Source organism: Monodelphis domestica, chromosome 5 (assembly GCF_027887165.1).
Source record: "Monodelphis domestica isolate mMonDom1 chromosome 5, mMonDom1.pri, whole genome shotgun sequence".
In the NCBI taxonomy this organism is placed as follows: domain Eukaryota; kingdom Metazoa; phylum Chordata; class Mammalia; order Didelphimorphia; family Didelphidae; genus Monodelphis; species Monodelphis domestica.
This window is the reverse complement of record NC_077231.1, coordinates 27,301,949-27,315,455: the sequence shown is the minus strand read 5'-3', so window position 1 is coordinate 27,315,455 and position 13,507 is coordinate 27,301,949.

Genomic DNA, 13,507 nt, shown 5'->3' with positions numbered 1-13,507 from the left:
ATAAAGAGTAAAGGCACTTACACAAGTAAAACAACTCAGCTCAACCTAACCCTAGACCTCACCCAAGAGGAAGTTCCACAAAGTCTCTATTGTAGTGAGCTAGAGAGAGGGACATAATGGAGACTGCTATCTCCTCTCATGTCAACTTCTTCCCAAAGCCTTTTCCTTCAGAACCTGAAAGGCTGGCATTTCCCATCTTTTTTTTCAAAGATGAAATCCAGAAGCACTCAGTGGCTGTAGAGCCAGAAGAGCCTCGAAGCAAATTCAAAGGTTCAAAGTTAGCAAAACTCTCCTCTCTCCCCTCTCTCCAACTCCACCAACCAACACAAGGCATTGATCTCCACCAGTGAAGAGAAAGTCCTATGCCAATAGGCTTTGAGCCTGAGATTACACTCATTTATGTCATGATATGTCAGCTGAAGTAAGGTACTTCTCTAATAGAGTTCAGGCTGTCTTTAAGGATCCCTGTCCCACTATTAGAATAATAATAATAGTAATAATACCTTACATTTATACTGAGCTTTATGTTTTGCACAATAACCCTGAGAGATAGGTACTCTTATCCCATTTTACAGATGAAGAAATTGAGGTAGACAGGGATTAAGAGACATGCCCAGGGTCACACAGCTATAAGGCAGAACTTGAACTTAGTTCATTTTGATCTCAGCTACAGCACTCTATCTAGCTACAACTGCACCAACTGGCTACAAATGGGAAGATTTAAGGGATTCAACTGGATTTTGTAGACAGAGGATTCAGAGATATGCACCCCTTTTTAAGCCAAAACCTTCACACGCTTCAATCATGACATCACTCCTTGGTTACTCTCAGCGATACAATGATCCAGGACAATTCTGAGTGACTTAGGACAAAGAACACTATCTGCCTTCAGAGAAAGAACTATTGGAGTCAGACTGCAGATGAAAGCAGATGATTTTTCACTGCTTTACTTGGGTATATGATTTGGGGTTTGGGTTTCATAAGATTATTTGCTTACAAAAATGAACAATATGGAAATATATTTTGCATGATAATACATATATAACCCAGATCGAATCACCTGTCAGCCCCAGGATGGGGGAAGGAAGGAGGAAGGGAGACAACTGGATCATATAACTTCTAAAAACTTATGTGAAAATTTGTATTCCATGTAATTGGTAATAAATAAATAAATAAATAAATAAGGCATATTTCCAATTCCAGAAAGACTAAACATGGAAACCTTTTGAAACTGACAGCCAACAACTATCCTATTAACTACATCTTCTAAAGGGAAATTACATATTTCTATTATTGTATATCTGCTTACTCCAGAGCACAATTTAAAGGATGTCCCTCTATAGTGCCTCAGTCTCATCCTCTTTGAGGACCCTATGAAAGGCCACTAAAGAGCATTTGGCTGCACAATATCGCATCTGCATTCAATACCATATCAAAATATATTCTCTTCCTTGGCCCAGTCTATCAAAACTGCTGACCTTGTTTCTCTGAGTTAAGGCTAAAATCATTCTTGTGAATCCTAAATATGCTTTTGGTGTAATTGTTTTGGCTTAAGCCCAAATCAGTAATGGTTACTATGATAATGGTTTTTTTAGATGATATTGTATTTGTTGCAGTTGTTCAATTGTTTTCAGTTGTGTCCAACTTTTTGTGATCCCACTTGGGGTTTTCTGTGAATCTTAAAACTGATCAGACTGTACTTTAGAAGATTTGATTAAGCTATGCCCCATTCTTAACAATGGAGGTACTTGATCAGGAATGTATTGAGAACTTTTAAAGTTACTCCACCCTGATCAGACAGTGCCTTAGGGGAAGATAAAATTGCAAACTCCTGATTGAACAATGAAAAGTCCCCAACTCATACTTATAGTAAAGCTAGAACCTTAAGTTAGGTCTATTTTTAGATCTAATACAAAAAGGTGCTAAATACCTATAAAAGTTAAATTAATCACTAAAAGGTCAAGCAATTTACAAAAGGCAAGCTTAACAAAAGAGGTGTGATGTACTCAGAGGATTTAATCTAACCAGAGAAGGTGAGAACAAAAGAAGATGAGAACTAAGAATGGGCAGTCCTGGGAAAAAAAGCGTCTACTGTGATTGGTAGCTGTGAAAATTTAGGGGAGGTGACATAAGAGAAAATTTCTTTAAAAGAAGTCAGTTCAGGTAATGGAGTTTGGACTGGAAGTTGGTTGGAGTTCAGTAATGTAGGGGATTTAGTTGGAGTTTGAAGTTCAAAGGACTGGAGCTTGCTTGAAGGAGACCTTGTGGTGAGTGATAAAGACTGACTCGCTCTCCCTTGGGCTCAGGCATAGGCCATTTTGGCCTAGGCCCTTTTCTACTGCTTGGCTATTCTCTCTCTCTCATTCTCTCTCTCTCTCTCTCTCTCTCTCTCTCTCTCTCTCTCTCTCTCTCATTCTCTCTCTCTCTCTCATTCTCTCTCTCTCTCTCTCTCTCTCTCTCTCTCTCTCTCTCTCTCTCTCTCTCTCTTCTTCCCTTAATTCCTTCATTTATATTAATTAAAATCTCCATAAAATCCCAGCTGACTTGGGTAATTTTTCATATTTGGGAATTTCCCATGGCAACCACTTATTTTAGATTTTAAGTCAAAACACTAAAATTATCATTACACTTCAGCCAAAACCTTTACCAGTTTGGCTTTTTACAGTGTTTTAACATTCACATTTCTGATCCTGGATCCTAGAGTGGTTTGCCACTTCCTTCTCCAATTCATCTTACACATGAGTAAACTGAGGCAGACAGGGTCAAGTGATTTGCCCAGAGTCGCATAGCTGGTAAGTGTCAGAGGTCAGATTTGAACTCAGGAAAATGAGAATTCCAGATTCCAGGCTCAGCACTCTATCCACCTTGGTCCCCCTCTGCTGTAATACTCTCTGCCATAGCTAAAGTATAAAATACATGTAACTCCATAGTATGATGTCATTAAGCAAACAACTAGCAGGCCATTCTATAAAATATTAGCAATTAACAGTCTTCAGACTCCTAATTCTGTTCTCATTCCGTCATTAGAGTAGCAGTTGGAGGTTGCTGGGCCAGGAGTCAATTAGACCTGAGTTCAAATTTGGCCTCAAACACATAGGAGCTGTGTGGCCTTGGACAAATCACTTAACCTTTGTTTACCTCAGTTTCCTCATCTATAAAATGGGGATAATAATAGCACCCACCTCACAGGGTTGTTGTAAGAATCAAATGAGATTATTGTAAAAGCACTTAGCATAGTTCCTAGCATATAATAGGTGCTATATAAATGTTTGTTGCCTTCTCATTTCTCCAGCTACAGACTAATCACTTCTGGCCAATCTTCCTCCATGAACGGCAGGGGGAAGAAAAGGAAAGGATGATTGGCTTCATGAAAACTATTTCTTGACTAGTTATTGTCTAGAGCTCCCATGATGACTGGTTGGTGATCACTAGAAAACTAGTTCATCTCGCTGCGCAGCAACAGCTACCCAACAGATCACATAAGCAAATAGACAAAGGTTGCTATCATGTGGGGAAAGTGGCAAATGTTCTCTCCTTGGAGCAATTATTCTTTGGCTCTTGCTCAATTTGCTTTGATCACAAAATTGGCCAACAAGTAAAAACTGCACTTTCTACCCATTATAAACTTGCAGGTTATTTTCATCCATTTACCTCTGTTTAGTTCCTATGAATTTGTTCTAATTTTTCCTGACATGTACTTTGGACAGGTGGAAACCTACACTTGCAGACTTGACTACTGTCACCAAGACTTTGAATAAAGAATTCATTCTCAAATTTTATTACCATTCACTATAGACAGATAGGGTTCAAAGACTAGACCTGTGATTCTACTGGAATAGGACACACCCAGATGAGAGAACTCCCTTTCTGACTAATGCAGATTGGCCCCTTATCTTAGAGAGTCACATCATATACCTGAGGTAGGACTTGAACCCAGATCTTCCTGGCTCTAAGGCTACATTTTTGTCCACTACACTTCACCCTACATTTCACAAATCAGATATTAAAGATATTTGTTAAACTTTTAACATATAACATCTACTCTGTAATCCCTACTGTTATAAGGAAGAGATAAGTGTGCAGAGGACAGTGGCATGAGACTAACAGGGAAGGATTCTGGAATCTGGAAAGGGAGGCAAGCTGAAAACTCAGGGGCTGTTCTGTCTCTCTCTGGATTTGAACCTGGAGGGTGTGGATACCATACCGAGTCCTGAGGGTTTGACCCTATTCTTCTTCACTGCCTGTGTTGCTGTTTTGTGCTATGTGTCCTGAAGAAGATCTGGAGAAGCTGTGTAAACATCCAGCTGCCTGTAAGCTGAGGTCTAAGTCCATCTACTTTAGGACCTTTCCCTGGATCCCTGCCTGCTCTGTTCCTGACCAGTATCTCTAATAAGCCAAGAGGATTCAGTGCAGGGTAGATAGACAGGGACTGGTAGATAGACAGCTTAGCATGACAAGTAGATAGAGTAGAAAATCAGCTCTGAAGACCCTTCATGCAAAGGCTTTAGATTTGGAGGTACTTTAGTTAGGAAAATTAGTGTTAGCGATTTCCCCTCCCCTCTTAACCTCTCCCTTTTGAAATAAAATATAATACATTCCCAGTTACTGAAATTTTGTTATCTGTGAACTGGTTCTAGACCAGGGTGACCAGGAAGGGCCCTTCCACCCACAGTATAGAATGTGCTACTGGCCCAAAGTACGTACTTAATCCCATTCACTCCCACCTAAGTCCATCTCCAAAAAAACGCCCCTATTACGCTACCGCTAATCCAAAAGAGCTGTGGATCAGAAGAATTCTGAAAGGAAAACATGGCCGAGCAGAGTCTGAGCCTACACTCACCTCAAATGACCTAGGGGTCTTCTGGTTGTTTTTCTGCACATTCGCTCCAGGGGGAAAGGAAAGGATGGCCTTACACCATATAAACTTTTCATGACATCCTCAAAGCAAGTTCGAAGTGCACGACCCCACCCCGCTTTGTCCCATTCTAACAGAGATTTCCAGGTGACAAGTAAAACCTGCTCAATTATTGCAAAGCACCAATGAGGTAGATTAAGTGGATTCACCAACAGGCTTCAGAAGGCCAAGCCTGATCCTCCATTGTGAGCTGGAAGAGACTTCAGAGGCCAAGTGGTCCAACATCCTCATTTTATAGATCTCCCCTACGAGGAAATTGCATCTACCGAGGTTCCTTCATTGAGAGGATGCACAGGATTCACTGGAAGAGTCAGTTGCGAATCTAGCTGACCACCAAAAGGCCGTCAGACGTGCGCTCATTCATCCTCGCTCAAAAAGAAAAATGGTTCCTCCTTCACGCGGAGGTCCCTGGTTCTTTCCCTGTGTTGTAGTGCCACCTTGTGGACAGAGAGGAGAACCCTCAGAACAGCCCGCCTAGCCTCTCTCCTCCTCACCGGGTAACCTGAGCAGAAGATACTTGTTTGCAAAGGAGGACTCTCATTCCTAGCTACATATTGCTATATTGTGTCCGCGGTGGTCTGAGACAAATTAAAATGGGATCCTCCCTGACTCCTCCCGGGAACTTTACATGGCTATGCTAGACTTTAGGACTAGATGAAAGTTCCTTTCAGATTTTGCCTTTTCCAAATATTTGCATTTAGAAAAGCCAGCAATTCACTGAGCACTGAGCAGAGACAAAGATCTTTGCTCCTGGGTGTAAATTGCTTCCAACCCTTTCCCTCTTCGTTTATTTACATAAGATGGTGAAAGAGAAACAAGTGAAAACTAGGGGAATCCTGAATGCTGCTACTAGTTAAGGATTATTGGGGAAATGGCCAATATGCAAGTGTTCTCCCTACTCTGAATGTTCCCCCGTTGTTCAACTATGCCCCTGGTTCCTGTAGGCTTTTTTTTAACCCTTACCTTCTGTCTTAAAATCAATTCTGCCTATTGGTTTTAAAGCAGAAGAGCCTTTGAGGGCTAGGCAATGGGGGCAAAGTGACTTGCCCAGGGTCACATCACTAGAAAGTATCTGAGATCACATTTGAATTCAGCTTTGGCATTCTATTCACTGGGCTACCTAGCTGCCTCCCTCATGGTCTATATCTGTTTATTTTTTTTTTTTATGGAATTGAATTACCCCATCATTCCTTCTTACTCCCATCTGTTCTACTCAATCCAGAGTGTACTCCCTGAGGTTCCATCTTTATATCTGTTTATTTTTTTAACCATAGTAGAATCAACACTGTGTATTGGCTCCAAGGCAGAAGAGTGGTAAGGGCCAGGCAAAGGGGTGAAGTGATTGCCCAGGGTCGCACAGCTGGGATGTGACTGAGGCTAGATTTGAACCTAGGACCTGCCATATCTGGACCTGGCTCTCCATCCACTGAGCCACCTAGCTGTCCCCTGGCTTACCTTTTTAATGGCCTCCAAAAATATGGCCATTTTTCAACAACCTAAGGCCACACTTCCTTCACATTTCAATCTGAGAAACTTATGCAAACTTCATGAAGGAATAACATGGCTTAGACTACTTTCATACTGTTAACATATTAATATCCAGTTATTTCTTTCCATGATTACATGTGAGTGAAGCAGGGAATCGACTCCCTACTACCATGACTACACAAATTTAGCAAGCATATTAATAGTCACCCCTAGGTAATGTGAGATCTCTGATGAGTGCATGGACCTCTGAGCCAGGAAGTGAAGGATCAGGGAAAGGGTTAAGCCAAGGGAAGTAGCTTCCTGGACAGTTCAGCGTTTTGTTCTAAAAGCTAGTCAATTGACTCTTAGCTGGAAGTCTCTGGGCCAAGACTAGAGCAAAGAATGGAAGCTTCTAATTTCTTGGGGGCTGTTTCCCCAACTGGATTTTAGAAAATAATAAGAATAATATCTTTAGTAGGCAGCTGGGTTGCACAGTGCATTGAGCCTGGAGTCAGTAGGACCTTAGGTCAAACCTGATCTCAAACACTTACTAGGAACATGATGCTAGGCAAGCTACTTAACCTATGTCTGCTTCAGTTTACTTAACTGAATGTAAAATGGGAATCATAATAGTACTTACTTCTCAGGGTTGTTCTAGGAGCAAGAGAATATATTTATAAAGAGTTTAAGAGTGCCTAGCACATAGTAAGTACTTAAATGCTTGTTCCAAGAACTTCCCAGTCATGTGAATGACAAATTGGAAGACTAGACATTTTTCTGAATTCTCTGGCCTCTTGAACCTCTCCAAAAAATAAATTACATACTGATGGTTAAACAACTTTACTGTTTCCATGGTATAGAACACCCAGAATCCAAAAGAAGGTTAAAACACACACACATGAATTAAGACTCCTTGACCCTGATCTCTCTCAGCACCCCACCCTTCCCCACCTCAGATGCTACCCACAGCAAGGCTGCATTGGCAGACCCAAAAACTGGACACAGGCTTACAACCCCCCTATATCCGACTCTCTCTTCCTCTTTCCAAAGCTATGAAGACCCTGGGTCTAGGCGGCAGAAGTTTGCCCTGAGTTACACTGGCTTTAGCCCCACCAGGAGCAAAAACCTACTATAGGTCATAGCCCTAAAGTCCAACACAGCCAGGTACCAGGCAGGATAACACTATGCCACCAGCACTTCAAAGCTTTGAAGTGCTGGTGCCAGGAAAGAGAACTAAAGAGCCAGAGAAGCCAGATAAGGACACTATGGGACTTGGGGGATAGGTTTAATATAGCACTCCACTAAGCTTGAGGGGAGAAAGAATATAGCATCTAGCTGGGGCCCACCCAAAAGTTACAGTCACAAGAGGACAGACTAAGATGCTTTGATATCCAGCCACCATCAGAAGGAGCACTATTTTCTTTTTTTAAAAATGGATTGAAATTAGCAAAGATTTCAAATCTAAAAAACTCAAAAACTTTGAAGTTAAACAGATAAATCAACAGGAGAATCAATAACAACAGAAAGAAATCTAGCCTCTAAATCCCAATAAATTAATTCAGACTTCTATAAAGAAATACTGTGGTGAACATTCTAGGACTGTGGTGGTGAACCTATGGCCCATGTGCCAGAGGGGGCACTCAGAGCCCTCTCTGTGGGCACTCCAACCATCACACTTACTCCAACACAGAGTTCACCAGAGTTTGTTACTAGAAAGCCAATGGGGCCAGGATGCTCCCCTCCCCCTCTCCACATGCACCTGAGTTATCCACCCCTCTGCCCAGCAGCCCAATGGTAGTACTTCTTCCCTCTCCTGTTTGGGGTATAGTGAGGGGTGGGGGTGGGGGCTCACATGCTCTTGAATTATCTCTCCAACTAATATTCTGAGTTCTCTAGCCCCACTTCCATGAGACCAGCAAGAGTAACAGCTTTACTGTCAGCTGCATCCTCTCAAAGTCTCAGAATAAAAATGCAGCTTGATACACACCCAATGATGTGATTCAAGGCTCAATTTGCCTGTTCGTATGGTCCCAAGATGGAGAATGAAATCCTCTTGCTAGCTCTTCTCCCTTAGAAATCTCGAAAAACAAAATGTGGTTCCCTCAATCCAAGTTCAACAATAAAAACAATCAAACTCTGGAATAAGAGTGGGCACTTCTCTACTATAAAGTCCTATTAACCAAAAGAAATGCTAAACTCTGTGCTTGTGTGTGTGTGTGTGTGTGTGTCTGTGTCTGTGTCTGTGTCTGTGCATATGCTTTAAAGCTTATAAACAGGGAAAGAATAAGAGGGAAAGAGTTCTTTACTTCAGCAAGACAAAGGGCTTGGTCAGGAAAAGTTGACCTGGGGGCTTGGAGCTTTTAGGATAATGAGGAAGAAGCCTTCTAGACCATACAAACCTAACACAAATTTGGAAAAGTTACCCTGAGAAGTAAATCACAGACTGGGGAAGGCAACTGACTACAAAGGAAAGCAACTTTAGCCTTCTGACCTATAGCCACCATTCTTGGTAGGCTGGACTTAAAAGGGTAGATACTCTCTGCTACCCCTCAAATCCATGCCATGAAGAGAAAAAGATGAAAGATAGTTCTACCTACAGGGAAGAGAAAGTCTTCTCCAATGCCCAGCTTCTTGGCCTGCCTCCTTCACCAGCATCCCTCACTCCCTATACAGGTAAAGCTCTTCATCAATAGTTCTTGTTTATTTGTTTATTTTGGTCATTCTCTACTCCTGCAGATTGGGAACTCATTTGTCCTTTGCAGTCTTAGAGAGTTGCCCAGGGCACAGAAAAGTGACTTGTCTACAGTCACCTGGCTATTAAGTGTCAAAGGCAAGGTTTGAACATAGGCCTTCCTACTTCCAAGGCTAGCCTCCTACTCACTATGACATCCTTCCTTTCTTGCAAACCTTAGGACATTTATTTGGGGTGAGAAGGAGATAGATGGGACCTAGGATTTCATTAGTATGGGGATACTCCCTTACCATTGCAGATCAACTCTGCTCAGCAGCTTGTCTTAGAGAATTGTCTAAGACAGTGAGAGGTTAAATGATTTGCTGAGAGTCACACAGCTAGTGTGCATCTGAGACAGGATTTAAACTTGGTCCTTCCTGACTTCAAGATTAGTCTTTCATCCACTATGTCAGGCTCCATCTTAATGTCGAATGAAAACTTTAGAGAGCTATATAGACATAAATAGAAATTTTTAATCATTAATGAACAATTTTGAGTTTTTAATTTGAAAGATGTGCTTTTATTTTGGTTGTTTAAATATCTGTTTTCAATAGTAGTTACTAAATTTAGAATAAAAATTATTTTTTACAAAAGAAATCATATGTTATCACTCTATTTCAATTATTCAGTTTAGGGAGGAGTTTTTTGTTGTTGTTGTTGTTTTAACCCTTTCCTTCAGTCTTATTAGCAATTCTAAGAAAGGAGAGCAGCAAGGGCTAGGCAATTGGGGTAAAGTTACTTAACCAGGGTCACATAACTAGGACAAGTCTGAGGCCAGATTTGAACCCAGGTCCTTCTACCTACTAGCCTGATGTTCTAACCACTAGCTGCTCCTAAATTGTTATGTTGATGCTTTAGTAGATATATAATCTCATGAGTCAGTCAATAAACATTTATTAATACCTACGATCTTCCAAGATTGGTCAGCTAGGTGGCAAAGTGGATAGAGTATCAAGCCTAAAGTCAGGAAAACTAATCTCCCTGAATTCAAATCTGACCTCAAACACTTATTAACTGTGTGACCCTGGGCAAATCATCTAACGCTTTTGCCTCTGTTTCCTCATCTGCAAATGAACTGAACAAGGAAAATGGCAAACCATTCCAGTATCTTTGCCAAGAAAAGCCCAAAAAGGATAATGAAGAGTCAGACATAGCTGAAATGACTGGAGTGAACCACAACAATGTACCAGGAACTATGCTAAGCCCTGGACTTACAAAGAAAGATTAAAAAAGACAGGATCTGATCTCCAGGAGCTCACGGTCTAATGGGGGTAGACAACATGCAAACAACTGTGTACAAACAAGCCATTTACAGGATAAATTTGAAACTGCCAGGGGAGAGAAGCCATAAGATTTAAGGACAATTGGGAAAGACTTCTTATAAAAGTGAGATTTTAGCTGGAACTTGGAAGAAGCCAGAGAATCCAGGAGGCAGAGCTGAGAAGAGAGTATTCTAGACACAGGAAACAACCAATGAAATGTCTGGAGTTAGGAAATAGAATGTCTTTTTGAAGGAACAGCAAGGAAGTCAGTGTAACTTGATCAAAAAATACGGGGGACAGAGAAGCAGCTAGATGATTCAGTAGAAAGAGAGCCAGCCCTGAAAACCAGGAGGTCCTCAGTTCAAATCTGACCTCAGACACTTCCTGGTTGTGCGTCCTTGGTCAAGTAACTTAACCCTAATTAGGTAAGCCCTTACTATTCTACTTGGAACTGACACTTAATATCAATTCTAGGGCAAACAGGTAAGGATTTTTTTTTTTAATTATACCAGAGTCAAGAGGGAAGGAGGAAAAGGTGTAAGAAGGCTGGGAAGTGGCAGTAAAAGAGGAGGTTATTAAAAGCTTTGAATGCCAGAGAATTTTATAATTGATCAGGAAAAGGATAGATAGAGAATTAAGTTAATTGAGTAGTCACACTCGACTTGAGAAAGATAAGTATGAGTATTTTTTTCCACCAGTAGAGATCACAAATGATCATCAGGTCAAGTGATAGATCCATACCTTTTCCCTAATAGTAACACTACTTTTAGACTGTCTACAAATATTAATTTGATTATTGGTGCTCTCATGTAAAAATCTTGGCCAATCCATATGCTCCTGAAAGAACCAAGCCACAGTCATACCAATAGACTTGCTATAAATGAAGCCACAACATATAAAGAAGTTACAACTAAATGGAAGAAGGGAGAAATATTTTGTAATCAGGGCCCTCCTCATGAATCCATGTGAAAGTGTGTAATTTGCATAGAGAAATCTATGAAACAGAGTCAGGGAGATAAGTTAATGAGGACTCTGAAACCTGGTAACTTCAATATGAAGGTGTGCCCAGGACAGGATGACAAAAGAAAAAAAGAAAAATGTCGTTTGGGACTAAGAAAAGAAAAGAATACAAAGACTATATATATGTATTTTTTTACAAGAAAAACAAGATGATATTGGATATGTCAGTACCAAGCAATATCACTTTTTTTTAAAGTGAAACTATCTTAAATCAACAGGAAGTTAGTGGTTATTGCCACAGAAATCATTTCAGAATCAGCCGTTAGTGTGCAAACAGACCATTATCTAGGTAAAGCAAAGGTTGTTTCCTAAAAAAGGAAAAGGATACACAATTCCAAACTAATATATTTATACAAGCTATTTGCACCAAAAAACTAGAAATGAATAAAGTAAAGACCTTGATTTGGCCTAGCACATAGAAGGTGTTTAATAAATGTTGTTGGTTGGTTGGTTGATTGGTTACCATTTCTTTTAAAAGCCAAGCCTCAACGAGATCAGGTACAGCTAAGGTATTTTTTTTCATGAATTCCCTTGATTTCCTAGGTCTTTTGTTCTTCCAGATGAGTTTTGTAACTTTTCCTAGCTCTATGAAATAATTCTGGAGTAGTTTGGTTGGTATGGCAGTGAATAACTATAATAAATTAATTTAGGTAAAATTATCATATTTTATTATGTTGGCTCAGCTTTCCCATGGACAATGTTTTTTTCCAATTGTTTAGATCTGACTTTATTTGTGTTGAAAGTGTTTTGTAGTTGTGTTCATATGGTTCCTGGGCAGGTGTTTTATATTATCTACAGCTACTTTAAATAGGATTTCTCTTTCTATATCTTACTGTTGTTGGACTTTATTGGTAGTATAAGGAAATGCTGATGATTTATATGGGTTTATTTTATATCCTGCAAGTTTGCTACAGTTCTTCATTGTTTCAATTTTTGGTTGAGTCTCTAGAATCAACATCATATCATTACAGAGAGTAATAACTTTGTTTCCTCATTGCCTATTATAATTCTCTCAATTTCTTCTTTCTTTGCTATAGTTAGCATTTCTAGTACAATATTGAACAGTAGTGGTGATCATGAGCATCCTTGTTTCACTCCTGATCTTATTGGGAAAGATTCTAGCTTATCCCTATTACAGATAAAGTTTGCTGATGATCTATTTCTTTTTGTAACTCATAACTCTCTTTTAGGAATCTGGTGCTTTAGTAGTATTTAATGGTATTTAATGTTGATGTTACTTCATCTATGCTTTCTTTTATCAATATATAATTTTCTTTCTTATCTCTTTTAATTATGCAAATTTTCACTTTTGCTTTTTCTGAAATCATTAATTCCTACTCCTGCTTTTTTAACTTTAGCTGAAGCATAGTAAATTTTGCTCCCACCCTTTATCTTTACTGTGTGTCTCCCTACTTTTTTTTGCTTCTTATGATGATGAACAAGATGATTTCCAAAAAATCTGGAAAGGCCTAATATGAGCTGATGCAGAGCAAAATAAACAGAACTAGAAGAACATTGTACACAGCAACAACAATATTGTACAAATGATCATCTATGAAAGCTAGCTACTTTCAGCAACTCAATGATCCAGAACAATTCTGAAGCACTTATGACAAAGAATGCTATCCACATCCAGAGAAATAATTATTGGAATAGATGCAGATCAAAGCATAGTATTTTTCACTTTAGTTTATTTATAGCTTTATCTAGGGTTTGATATTGTATTAGTATTCTCTTACAACAATAACCAATATGGAAGTATGTTTTGCATGGCATGTATAACCCAGCTCAGTTTTCTTACCGTCTCTAAGAGAAGAGGGGGAAGGGATAGAGGGAGACAATTTGGATCTTATAACTTTGGAAAACATATGTTTAATATTGTTATTATATGTAATAGGGGGAAATAAAATATAATTTAACAAAATTTTAAAATAAAAATAATAAATGAGTTTCTTTTATAGACAGTATATTATGGGCTTTGGGCTTTTAATCCACTCTGCTATGCTCTTCTGTTTTATGAGTGAATTTATCCCATTCACATTCACAGTTATGATTACTAATTGTGTTTCCTTCCATCTAATTTTCCCCTTTTTACCCTTCTCATTCTCTCCT